General features: G+C 29.9%; 1 long non-coding RNA gene across 1 annotated transcript; it reads right to left on the bottom strand.

Moving 5' to 3' along the window:
* Window positions 1-11,068: 11,068 nt before the first annotated feature.
* On the bottom strand, window positions 11,069-13,464 carry LOC147807726 (uncharacterized). The gene is made up of 3 exons (XR_015434905.1): window positions 13,290-13,464; window positions 13,077-13,187; window positions 11,069-11,262 (listed from the first exon to the last, which is right to left on the bottom strand). It is a non-coding gene; the product is annotated as an uncharacterized LOC147807726 (long non-coding RNA).
* Window positions 13,465-14,599: the final 1,135 nt, after the last annotated feature.

Below are 14,599 nucleotides of genomic sequence, written 5' to 3'. Positions count from 1 at the left end.
GAAGAAATAAGACAAAAAATATTATACATGTGAAATGGGAAGTTATTAAAATTTTAATAGATAGTCATTATCCGCTAAGAAGTTCATTACTGTTATTAATATTTTGTTTAAAGTATTGTTTGTAATAAAAGTTTTCTGCCAAATTTCTAAATTTGTTGGGCTAGGTTGACGACTATGCCAGGAGACAGTGTAGGAACAACTAGTAAGATAATGTTCAGGCGAACCTTGTTGGCCGCAGGTGCAAAGATCAGTATCTGTTATATGCAGGTAATTAAAGAAGGTTGGAAATGGTCCATGACCCGTCAAGAACCAGATGACTTGTTTTGGAGGAATTGTTTTGAAAAAAGTAACATTGTTAATAATTTTGAATAGACGTCTGCCTCTGTCTGAATTATTCCATTGAAATTGCCATTTTGTTAGAAGAGAATCTTTAATACGTCGTTTAAGGTATGAAACTGGAAGTGGGTACACATAATTTTTCGGTTGTCTCGTAGATTGTTTAGCTAAAACGTGGTAAAAACTGGATACCCTTTATTGGGCAACTAAATAGCAGTTAGTTTTTAATGATGAGTCATAGAAAAGCTTGTGATACGGCATCATCCGTCGCGTCGGTTAATAAGAGATGCGTTCAGGAATTAGGCAGATGTTCTTGTTCGAAAAGTATGTTACGGTTTTCAAAAGCACATGGTAATCTTTTGGTGGAGCCCAGTGCTAATAGTTGCAGTCTACAGATAGTAATGCTGGTGATGAGAGGTTCAAAAGCATAGGTCTTGCTTCTGTTGGAGTTTCTGACCTTGGCCAGAGATACTCAGGAGACAGTATGCCTGGCGCCACTGGACTGTCCAAAGCCAGAGAAGGAAACAGAGGAAATATTGGAAAGCCTCTGAAAGAAGTGGTTTAGTTAAGAGACCTAGTCCTTCGTATGGCCTAGCAACCCCCTCCCTTAGTGTTCCGACCTAACTTGGCAAGAAACGAAAGGAGGATGTTACTCCTGGGAGAAGAGTCCAATCCGAAGAGGAGGCTCCACGTTGAGGGGATATCTAAATTCGGGAGGCTTAAATGCTTGATGAAATTGGGAGACGTTTCTATGCATTGCAATATAGAAGGTTAACAATATCATATTCAAAAATAAAGTCAAAAATGTACGGCCATTAAAGATCTCAAGTAATTATTTGAGCTAGGGGGGAAAGAAAAAAAATGATAGAGAAATATGTCGAATCACTTTTGTGGAATATGGGATCACAATGATGGAAGAAAGCCATCATTGTGATCCCATACCGGAGGATTTTTTTACAACCGGAGGATTTTTGCTGGTGTTTCTAGAAGTCCTCTTTCAACTTCTCTCAGTTTCTTTTTCAATCTAGCAGACTTTCATGTTTTTAATCACTCTTTTCTCGCCAATGATTCTTTTGGGTCTTAACAGTGATTTACTTACTTATTTATTTTCAAATACATTTTTAATATTCACTCAGTGTGGTTATAATTTGTAATTAAGTTTTGACAGGATTTCAAAAACTATAAATTGAGGTTTATGATACAACCTGTAGATAGATACTGAATAATTTAGGAGGATATTTATTCAAATAGTAGTAAATGCCAATTTTTTGATTCATTCCTTATACCCGTTTACTTTCTGTTATGTTTGTTTACTTTACGTTATAAAATAGAAAGAATATAGTAATTTGTTTGAAACCCTCCCTTCTTACATTGTTAACAATTCAATTTCATATGAAATATTTCAGCGTGTAATACTAATCAAGGAAATACATGCTAAATAAAAAAAGAATTTTTTTTTGCAAATATTTTTTTAACAAATATTAAATTCAAAGCTCCTTGAATAAAAGTAAAATTTAAAAGCGATTTTAAAACTGTGTTTATTTATGCTAAGTAGACGGGAAAAACACAAATAAAGGCTGTTCAAATAATAGACAAGATTGCATTTGGCAATTTTGGGCAACTCCTATCCTTTCAGCACAAATAAGAAATTTATATTCCCTCTCACATGCTTACGTAAATAGGGGGCACAAAATAGAGACTGTACCATAATAGGTCAAAGTAAATGAAAGCAAATGTTGTTTTTATATAAGAGTATCAATAGAGAAGGCTATTAGAATAACAGGCTCAACAATTTTACAGAACAGAAAATTTCATATTTTTACTCCACAAAGTTGTTCAGGTACTAGGAGGTCCGGGCAATATGAAGCAAGTATGCAAGTACATGCTTTTTGTTAGCAGGTCAAAATAAATAAAAATCAAATGACGTTGGTATCAATACAGAAATGTCTTAGAATAATAGGCTTAAAAATTTGAAAAATCTCAAAAATTCCTACTTTACCCCGACTAGTTGTCTACAAGATGAATCAATACAAAGCGAAGTGGTAGCAGAGTTGGCCAAAAATGTAATCGATTACATTTTTTGATTACAGTAATCAATTACTCATAATCATGATTACAATTTTCAAAAATTTTGATTACGGCTGTAATCATGATTACAATATTAATTACAGTAATCAATTACTTGTAATCGTGATTACAATTTTGATTACAGCTATAATCATGATTACATAGTCGTTTACAGTAATCAATTATTTGGAATCGTGATTATAAATTTCAAAAAATTTTGATTACAGCTGTAGTCATGATTACAATATTGATTACAGTAATCAATTTTGTTGTAATCGTGATTACAACTTTCAAAAAATTTTGATTACAGCTGTAATCAAGATTCCAAGTAATTGCGATTACAAGTAATCACAACAAAAACGATTACGGGTAATTATGATTAAAAGTAATCAAAATATATGATTACAAGTAATCATGATTACATGTAATTTGATTACATGTCATTATGATTACATGTAATATAAATACACGATTACAAGAGTATTGCATTCTTATAAATGATTATATCTTACAGTAGAATAATGTATTTTATAATGATACATTTTGCACGTGCTTACACGTATTGCATTTTGTGCGTATTTGTATACGTATTAATGAATGTAACTAAAATGTATGTACATATGATTTTATCTAGTGCATATGTACAGACATTTTAGTTTCACACGCATGTACCTACACTTATATTGTAAGTATAAAATATATGCATGTATGTATATAGCTAATAATTACGTATGTCTGTGCAAACAATGTAGACATGTACATTTATACACAATGAATATATGCATTTCATGCAAGTATTTGTGTATGTAAAATGTATATCTATGTTCATGTACGCATGTATATACAAGTACTTGTTGTTTGTACAAACATACACTGTCTGTACAATGCATGCCCCATGCATGAATGTAGTATTCATTTATGAACATTATAATATATGTTAACATGTACAATATAGATACATATGTAGTATGTACAATATATGTGGTATGTACAATATATGTATGTATACATGTACATGATATGCATGTCCAATGTATGGATGTACACATACCGTCATGTGGGGCTACTTTGTGCAAATTCGAATTTGGCACTTTTCAAGTGCTGCTATTCAGTACTATGTTTTTTTCACGTTAAAAATGAGTGGAATTCGAAGTTAGAAGTCTCCTCTATTACTACAAATATTTTTTCGAATTTTAAAACAATCTCAAAGTGTGTTTTGTTTATCCAATGTCAACAACTTTCCGAAAACGTAGAACGTCGAAAAGTGTGCGTGGAAACTTTAGCTGTGAAATACGAAGACGTTGATGAAACAATTGTTTGTAAGTGCAAATTTTTTTATTTATATATTAATAAACAATTATATCATGTTAGCGTTCACGTGAAACGTGCTGGTAAACTATTATTTTTCTTCTACAAAGATTTTTCGAGTGAATTAATCAAACGATTTAACATATGAGAATATATTTTATAAGACATTGGGTGATTTTGACAGAAACTGAAGAGCAAGTTTTGTCTAATTATTTTGTACTTCTGACCGAATGGAGCGTACCTTTGCAACTTTCTGATCTAAGGCTCATTATTATTATTTTTGAAATTCCATCCATTTCAATGTTCAAAAATGCAAATGGTTTCCTTTTGTTTGAACTCAAATGTTTTGAAATAAACATTCTTTTTAAGAAAAAATCCTTTATAAAAAATGTTTTTTTTAACGCTGAAAATTATTTTCAAACTAATATCTTTACATATCTTGATGTTTTTGTCATTAAAAATGTCAACAATTAACTTTTTTAACAATTTTATATCAATATTTTACTAAAAACATGATTATTAAACTGAATTCCTATCGCTGCACAAAGTAGCCCCACTTGTATGTGTATATTGTAATTACATATATCTAAATGTACGCATGTAATTATGTACATGTATACGTTGTATGTACATACGTACATTGTGCATAGAACTATTTCTTTTGTACATCCATACATTACATACGCATAAGTATTAACAAAGTATGTATTTATACAAGTACATACGTACGTTGTACATAAGTGCATACTTACGTTGTTCATAAGTACATACTTTGCGTGTACATATATCGAAGTACATATAAATGTACATGCATACATGTATGCATTTTATTTATGCAACTATGTGTATATATTGTACCTTTAAACAACATTTTTACATATTGTACGTAAATACTTATAATTTAATATACATACGTACATTAGAAAAAGCTACTTTTAATCGTGATTACAAGTAATTGATTACATTACTGTAATTCTCTGTAATCAATTACAGTTGTAATCGAATACTGTAATCGACGGCCAATTCTGAGTGGTAGTATAGGCTAACAGGTCAAAATTAGTGCCAAATGCAGTTTGAGTTGAGTTTGAAATGCAGTTCTTACAAGCTCAGTGATCAACGCGAATGGCTGATGGTGAATCGGTGCTATGCCACTTATTTAGTATTCCTGAAATTGTCTGAAGACTTTTATTTATTTTCTTACTAGTTGTACTTTTAAAACATGTTCCCTTGCAACTTAATACTTTTAAATCAGTGGTTGCTGAAATAAAGAAAAATAAGTTATTAATTAAAGAATAAAATCAATAGAAAAAGCTACTAATTCATTACGGGGAACTGTAAGCAAATCATGTATTATTGTCACAATAATGCATACTTAGTTTCTCTGATAATTAGTACTACACTGCAAAAAATCTGGGGAAATGTTTAACCAATACTTGGTGCAAAGTTTCTAATTGCACCATAAATTGGTTAAATAAAAAATTGTTCCAATTAGGTTGCCCCATAAATTGGTAAATATGGGCTCAACTTATCATATTTTAGAATAATTTTCACTGGCTCCAAATATCAGTAGAAGGTTGATCCAAAAATAATTGTTTTGAAGAAACAAAACATCGATTTTCATTCTTTCGTCTTTTATTTTCTTTTATAAAAGCAGAGGAAATTTGCACCATTATTAGATATTTTTAAAGCGCTCAAAAGCAAGCCAAGATTGCTATCTATAGGAAGTAGATTAATTTATAACACGCCTCTAATCCTTTTGTATCACCAACCAAATTTACAAAGGGAACTTTTATAAATGCAATATTTATTAATGATATATTTTGAACTGTAATTAAAGTAAATGAAACATCTACCTACCACAATAAGTTGAACTTGAAACGGCATGCATTAGTCTTCCCAATACACCGAGACCGAGTTCTAAAGAAGACATGGCGTCGTAAACAAATATTGTTTAGTTTACTGTCAACGTCAAAATTTTACGTCTTTTAACAAATTTTGGTGCAGTCAGTTGCACCATGGACATATTTATCGATCATACTCCACAATTTATGGTGTAACTAAAATAAAATGATCTTTTATATCTTCTCGCTCCCATTAAAATGACGGGGTGAGGTTTCGCCCTCTATTTCTTGCTCCCGTAAAATTTCCGGGCAGGAGTCTTCAGTAGTAACGCACCATTAATAATAAAACTAATTCATTTCTTTTGCCCAGAAAACATTTTATTTCTCATTTTACGCACCAGATGGCAGTACCAGGATATTTTTAAGGTAATTGTAGATAGTTTATTTCAAACCGAATGTCAGCACTAATCAAATACGTGTGTTTGGCAAAATAGGCCCTTTTATGACCATTTTCATGAAAATTAACCGATCGGGTTAACTAAACTTTAGGATAATGAGAAATTTTGCACCAAATACTGGTTAAAGATTTATCGAGTTTCTTTTCAGTGTAGTACTTTACACAGATAGAAATTAACGCAGTTAAAACATTCACTAGGAAAGGACTAATAGAAAAGAACATCTGAGTTAAGGTTCTATGTTTATTTATAACCTTTTTCAGGCTCAAACTCATCATATAATCAAAGTATTCTCGTAGCATGCACTCGTAGATGAAATCTGCTTTATATAAATGCGATCACAGTTTTTCCTCAACATAAATAAACCACAAATTTTTTTTAATCTAATTTCTTTAAACACTATATAAGAAATTATTACAGCCCAATTTAAGAATAAAATTTAAATGAAATGAACAAAATATATGAAAATTTAACTCAGATTTCATTAAGTCGATTCTTACAAGTTACACTCAATATTTTATTTCTTACTTTTACGCTCAAAACCATTGAAATTTTGCTTAGTAAAATTTTTTAAAACTGTTCAATTTTTCAGTTTTCTTTTGATTTTTAATCATTATAGTTTCATTAAGTTTGAATATCAATGCTACTCCCTGTTTCTTATTTGTATTTAACTATTATCTTTATTTACTTAAAATAGTTTTCAGCGTTAGATTTCTAAATTTGCAAGTGCTTCTTTCCAGCGGACACCCTTCTTTAGCGGACACATTTCTCTTTCTCAAAGGCGCCCGCTTTATCAAAGTTTCCCTGAGTTAAAATTCTGTATAAGATAAAAATGTGTCATGCATAAACCAGTTATTTCAGCATGATTATTAAGAAACTTAAGAAGCACGTGGAATAAGGATTTTGATGCGTTTATAATTAACACGGATCATTGAAGATACGCTTTAGTAACACAACAATTTTAATAAAACAAAAATGAATCCAAAAGTTTAAAAGTAAACATTATGAACACGACATTTCCATGCGAGTGCAACCTAGGCTACCAATAAAAAAAGGGAAATAATTAAAAATTTTCTCTTTTGAAAGCAAAAATTAAAAATAACTATCGAAAAATTGTATTACGGTAAATTAATTGAATTTTTATATCGCATTTATGAATTTATTTTCTTTCATATTTCTACCCAAAACTCATATTTTAAACCTTTATTTAAAATTTGCATCTTTGAAGGGCATAAGTCTCAAGTTAAATAGGAATAACTTTTCTCAGGTTTTGCACGAAAAAGAAAGGAATGAAATACTGAATGTAACCCATAAGAGCCGAGTTGAGTTGACAATCTTAGTTAATTTTCCAGTAATTTTATTCATTTTATTTAAAGTTATCTTAAAAATTGTTGCAAGAATTCCGTATAAAATTTTGAACGACATAAAATTAAAAGACGGTGATTCATTTGATATTATTTATGTTGTTCGGTAAATTACCGACTTTCCACATTTCAAACTATATCCCCTCAATTGTTCTCCTTAAAAATTTTACGGAAATTCCAGCAACAATTTTCAGGAAAAACTATAATTGAAATAAACATAATATAGTAAAAATTATCTGAGACTATAATATAGTATTAGTTCAATTCAATCGATCAATTCAATCCTTATTAATTAATCTCAATATTTTATTGCTCATATTTTTCGTGCAAAGAAAGTTGCTCTTTTAAACCTTTTTTAAAATTATTATATTTCATACTTTTCATCTTGAGATTCGTCAAGCTTTTCAAAAAATTGTGCTCATTCTTTTTAATATTTTATAACCTTTCTAAATTAAAACTAGATGCGAGTTCAAATCTATTTGTATAATTAACTAAAATATTAATTAAGCTGCGTTACGAAACAGATTATATCCTAACAACTAAGACTTTCCTGATATTAGTTGGAAATTTTAGTTGAGTATAGGTCGAAATAAGGGAAGTTGGTTTCGAACATTTCCGTCACAAATAATAAACCAAATATATTTTCGCTTTTTTTAAAAATATTTATTGCCCTTGCATATGGCTTTATGTTATTAGATTAAGCATAATACATTCTTAGAAGTTCATTTCATGAAAAGAAAGATTAACTGTAGTTTGAGTCATTTGGCATTTGCTTGAGGCCACCTCATGCAAGTCAAAATTTACCACAATAAAGCATTTTTTTAACGGTACCTATCCCTTTTAATGAACCTTAAAAAACCTTTTACAAGAGTGCAGTATTACCTATATTGGTATATTTTGAACCTATTAAAATCCGAACTAATGATACCAAAAGTAATAATTACTAAAAGTAAAGAATTAATGACGTCAGTAATGTATGACGATTTGTTTACATTTCTCCTTGACGAACAAGTACCATTTCGCTATTGATTTTGCTTTTTAATACACAACTCATTTTCCTTTTATTTCATTTACCTTTGATTTAAAATTATTTATCTCTATGGAAACACGTTTCAAAAACACGACTATCATCATATTGCTATAGAAGTATTTATTCAGTGACATAGCACCGATTCACATTGATTACTGAACTTGCAAAAAATTAATAAACATTAAAGACTATGCAATAAAATCTTATTGAATTGAATTTTATTGAACAGAATTGTTTATAACGATGGATAATATCAAACCGATGTAAAAAAAAAAAAAAATTCAACCTTTTATTTCAAACGGACAAGAAAATTTTTTTATTACAGGTGTGACATTAAGTCACAGCCTAATTTCTAAATATCCCGTTTTGTTAATCAAAATACTTATTTTTTCCGGCTTACTTTATAATTTTATGATACAATTTTTATTGTCTTCACCTTTTTCTTCTCGCCCCTTAACGCGTTAGCGCAATGAGGACATTTTCCCCAGGAAGTTCCTTGCACATTCCTCAGACACTCCTTTTCTTGGAAAAAAAGCTGTCGGCGACCTTTGATGTCAACACATGTTTTTAGTTACTGTACGGTCGCCGTTAGTATTTAATTATGCTTAAATTTAAGGGGTTAGTCAACTCACTTCAATTCGCTCCTTAAGCTAGATTCTTTTGCTTTTTCAGGAAGTTTAACTTCCACTTCTAGCTATTTCTTTAAATACCGCCCATTTCTGGGAGCGGGCAGCATTCGAAATTCATTCACAACACAAACTTACGATCCCTTAACAGGGATTTTTAATTTTTACCCCCTCCTCTCCTTGAGAGACGGAGATGTTGCATAGTTTTTCTTACACCCTCTCGTGGGTGTTTACGCTGACATTTCATGGCGATCATCATCATGTATAATTTCATTGAAGCAACCATCTCTTCTTGAAAAGTCAATTTATGTCTTTTTTGCTATAGTCAACACTCAAAAAGAATAATGGAAGTATTCCGAGATAACATCGACGCAGTTCGTGGTGTCTTCGATTCTTTATGCCTTGCCCACCGCTCCAGATCCACACCATTGTACCACTGTTGGTTTTAAAGAAAACAAATTCTCCCATTTTCCGGCTGTTGATGTGCTATCAAATTCCTGTTGAATAGTGTGACGTTGTGTTATGTCAGTGATCTACATCAAATAAAAAAAATTTTAGTGCCCATAACATGGACTCGCTCATTCTTATAGTGGACTAGATGTCTTTTTTCCTTGCAGCCTAAAAAAAAGGAGGACAACTTCCAAGGAGAGCAAGAGGTATGTCTTTTATGAAGTGTATTTCTTCAGGATAAGTATGAACATTTGCGGCATGATGTGTTGTGCAAACCTATACAGATTCGTTTCGGCCCCAATTTATCTCTTAAATTCTCATCATCATTAGTATTTTTTTATTTTTATAACAACCCAGCAACGAGCCAAGATAACAACAGGGGTCTAAAATTGCCCTTTGTATTTGATGTCCTAATACCAGAGTTTTAGCGCAAGTGGCTGTAGAGATATATGAGATTGGAAAAAGCGTTCCGATACTGATACCAAATGAAAATGGGGTTTGCCTTTAATTCTCGGGGGGGGGGTCTCTCTTTTGCGATGGCAGAGGGGAATCTGGCTTTCGTGAGTGGTGTTTATAGCTTATACTTACAGGCGTATTCTACTACAGCAACAATCACCAAGAGCAGTACTAAGTTCTTCATTTTCTGTTGATATCTGATTGCAGACGAAATCTGATCATCTCCTTTTATGTGTTTTGATAATAATGGAAGTCATTTTAAGAAGTCAATTTCAAATTATCAGATAAGTTATGATATATTTTGGAATCGTGACAATTTCAGCATGATTTTCAATCCTTTAGTAACGAGTGCTTTTCTATTACATCTCACTATGTCAATAAAAAGTTAATTTACCTTAACGGAATTGTTTACAGTACAAAATAGAAATCCAGACTGTTTTGAAAAGTTAACGAAGATCGCCGTTTTGTAAAATAAATTTGATATTAGAAACAACGCAAGAATCTTTTGAAAGTTTTCACGCAAACGATCATCGTTGAAATTTTTAATTTTACTTTGAAAACATGGCATTTGGAAGGTTTTAATGAATAGTAACAGTGGCATGCAGTAGTGTGAGACTTCCTGGACAAATTCTCCGATTAAAAGTCCCTGACTGAAAGTCATTTGATTTTCACCCAATGCAATCATATTTTCTCCGTTAATTATAATCGGATTCGATTTTACTTTTAAATTTTTTTTAGTTCTCAAATTTAGCAGGATTATAATTTATTTTAAAGTGATAAATATTTATTTAACAAAAGTAATTTATATTAAAAAATAAAAATTCATTAAAACTTTTAAAAAATTGAGTAAAATTTATTTCCCCTTGAAAAAAAAAACTTTTTCGCTTTGTTAATTTTTCCATGTGTGTATATGTATAAGAAATGTGCTATATAAAAATAAAAATTTTCAATTATGTATATACTTAGAGTTTTAAAAAAATGAACAAGAATTTTTTTATCTTTATTAAACGTATCTAAAAATATTCTTTTTGGTTATATATTTTAAGAATACACTTTTCAATAAAATAAAAATTACACAAATAAAATTGTATACATTTTATACAATAAATAAATATTTGAGCAAGTTTATGAAATAAAATGACATAAAATTAAAAAGATGCAATATTGGTTCATTGGAACTGCACTAGGAACAAGTCTGCATTATTTTTGATACATAATCTTTAATTTTAGAATGTCTTGAACACAATCTACATCTGTTGTGTAGTCAGTCTGTCAGTATCAACATTCCGTAACGATACAATTTTGCTGGCCTCTAATCATTTCGTGCACCTAATATTAAAAAAAATCACACAGTAAGATTAAAGTGCTAATATGACATAAGAATGCTGTCTAATTCGAGAACGGAACTTAAAATGTATGGCATTAATAAATTATATGTATTATTTTTCTTAAGTATTAATATTTTATTAAATAGTTTTAAAAAAGCAGGCAGTGTTTAAGGAAAATATTTAGAAAGGAAATTTAATAACAAAACAATTCATTGGGGGATTAAATAACAAAATCAATTAAATTTATGTTTTACTGGCAGTATCATCTTCATAGCATGCAGGGGCCCAGGGCACAAAAATATTTTAGACCTATAATGTGTCGTAATGCTTAAAAACAAACTAAAAAACTTCACATACAAAAAATAAATCATTTTTAAGATACAGTCCCTGGCCAAATTATTAGACGCACTTTAAGATTCTATGTAAAATTATAATTATCAGGTAATACTATACAGCTTTATTGTTTTTACATAGCTGAAACCGGTTTTCACTTCTTTACGTTAGTGTATCAGTTGGTTAACAATGAAATGAAATACGTTAAAAATAAATACAAATAGGAGGTGAATGAAAAATCTCCTGAATAAAAATCTATTTGTATGTTTAATTATAAAAGTATTAACATGTATATTAATACTTTTATAATTAAATACATTATATTAATAAATTAACGCGTATGTTTAATTATAAAAGTATAGTATGCAAACTCGTGAAAATTATGTCATTACTAAAAAACTACAGTGATTCTATTAATTTGACCTAATTATTATAATATTATAATATAGTACCTGATACAATAAATAATCTGTATTTTTATCACATTTTGTCGAATTTATATTACATAGCGCCTAATTTAACCAATTGATACACAAACGTAAACAAGTACAAACCGGTTTCAGCTATGTAAATACAATAAAGCTGTGTAGTATCACCTGAGTAATTAAGATTTTACATAGAATCTTATAGTGCGTCTAATAATTTGACCAGGGACTGTACAATGCATTAATTTTAACTAATTTTGATTACCACAAAAACTCAAATAAAGTACTTTTAAACTATGCATAGTTTAAAAAAAATTGATACTCTAACCAGTTGTAATCCTCATATAATAAAATAAGAAAAATAGTTTTCGGTTGACTTTTTAAGTTTTCTTGGTGATAAACTACTCCAATTATTGGTGTTTGATAATCAATGACCATTTGTAGAAAAAATATGCATACTCTATAAAAAAAAATTTTTTTTTAATATATAAGGTAATGTTTTTAGTCTTAAATTCTTTTTAATGCAATTTTTCAAAAAAGTACGATTCTCTAGGGCCCCCTCAGAAAATGGGGTCCCCGGGCATTGCCCTGTGTGCCTATAAGTAAAGACGGTACTGTTTGCTGGACATTTAGAGCTAACAGACAATAAAATATATATATCTACTATAAACCACTCTATAAATATTATATGAATAAAAAGTAACACTTTTTACACTTAACACTATTTAAATAATTTCATATATGTAATGAACATTCAAAAATTTAAAATGTCAAATTTATAGATCTTTTTCACATTTCTTGAAAAACATTTAAATTTTTACTTAGTTATATACATAAATTTCATTTCTGAATACTTAATTCCGAGCAAAAAAGATAAACGCACTTATGGAATTATACAGAATTTAAAAACCAAATGAAATTAAATTAAAGTCAGACACTATAAATTAGTCACACATTTAGTTGCAATTCTAAGTCAGTCTTATCTAATAGGTTCATATAATCAATCATTGAAAAATAATTTACCGAAATCTTCGAAAATGCTTAACAATTTACTTACATTTCGATATTTTGAGGAAAGCGAAACAATTTCAAATTTGGATAACCCGCTCTATTTACATTGCAGTAAGCACATCTATCATAATTCTTTGCTTTGCGCACAGAAGAATCACTGAAAAATATTGAAAGAAAAAAAGAGAATTAGAATCTTTATCAAAATTGAAAACAAGGAGAAAAAAATCAACAGAAGATAGGTTATACAAAGCGCTCTTACTTGTTAGGGATAATTGTCAAATTAACGTCCGCCATTGATTGATTTCTCATGTGCTTCTCTCTCCAAACTCTCCTTCCAAAACTAAGGATGATAATGCGCATGCGCTGCACTGTGCCCCTGGAGACAAACTTCTCCGCCGTACACGAAGCGCTGGCATTGTGCCAAATTTTGTTACGACTTTCGCGAATTTCCCATCTTTACACTTATACAATCTTTGCTATAACATTGGTTTCCATTAATGAAATACTGTATTAATCATTTGTCCAAAATATGCAAAGCCGGGAAATGGTCATTGTTTGCGAAATCCTCCATTAAAATTTGCCTCTCTGCAGAAAAAGCATTTTTATATTGAGAATATTATTTACATTTTTTTTTGGCTCAACCAAATTCATGATTATTAGAAGTTAAAATAAATATAAAATTGATTCTAATAATAATAATTTAAATGCTACAAGTATTAGGCACTTTTGTACAAAGTAAATAAGCAAGGTGCGTTAGGCAATTTAAAAGGGGAAAAAATAAAGCATATCATAACTTCAAACTAAAATCAAAAAAATTCTGTTTTTATTACCGAAGACAAAATTATCACTGAAATTAGTCTTCTACTAACAAAATTGTTTAATTAAATCAAATATAATTTATCATTTTAAAATACCGAAAATATATCTAGTTTCTTATGGAACTACTGCAATTAGACAGCCTTAATAACAAAAACCAATATTTTTTTTAAAATTGAATCAGCCAATTGTTGTAATATCACAAGATTCATTTCATTAACTTATTTCTCAAATTTGTATTCCATGTTCATGTTTTCAGTTCGAAGGCAGACTTAAAACAGAAAACAACATTTAACAGTGTTTGTAGCTTTGTCTTTGCAGCGTTAATCACGACAACATAATGTAAAGTTACGTAGCATCTAAAATGAACACGAGCATGCGCAATTGATTCAAAATCTTACGTACGGGTGCGTACGGAAGGTAACGTCAAAATGAGAAATCTCCTTAATAAGTAAAAAGGATATAAAAAACAAAATTTAATGTATGAAATTAATCATTTACTTTCGTATGAAGTTTGTATTTGATCCACGAAGCCATTAAGTGCACCTTGCACATCTTAAACAGTCTTCAATTTTTTTGTGATATTTTCTTCTTCTCCACAACTAATTAATATACTGATATTCATCATATTCTGAGTACGCAGAATGAGATAAAATGAAGGATTCTGTCGAGTAGGTTTTAAAATTATATAAGTTAATATGTTATTTTTGTGGAATCGGAACGTAAGGTGAACGTTTTTGTACAATTCCTAAA

This window comes from Parasteatoda tepidariorum, chromosome 6 (genome assembly GCF_982258835.1).
Source record: "Parasteatoda tepidariorum strain Cologne lab strain chromosome 6, Ptep-v5.0, whole genome shotgun sequence".
NCBI lineage: Eukaryota > Metazoa > Arthropoda > Arachnida > Araneae > Theridiidae > Parasteatoda > Parasteatoda tepidariorum.
This window is presented reverse-complemented; position numbering and strand designations above follow the sequence as displayed.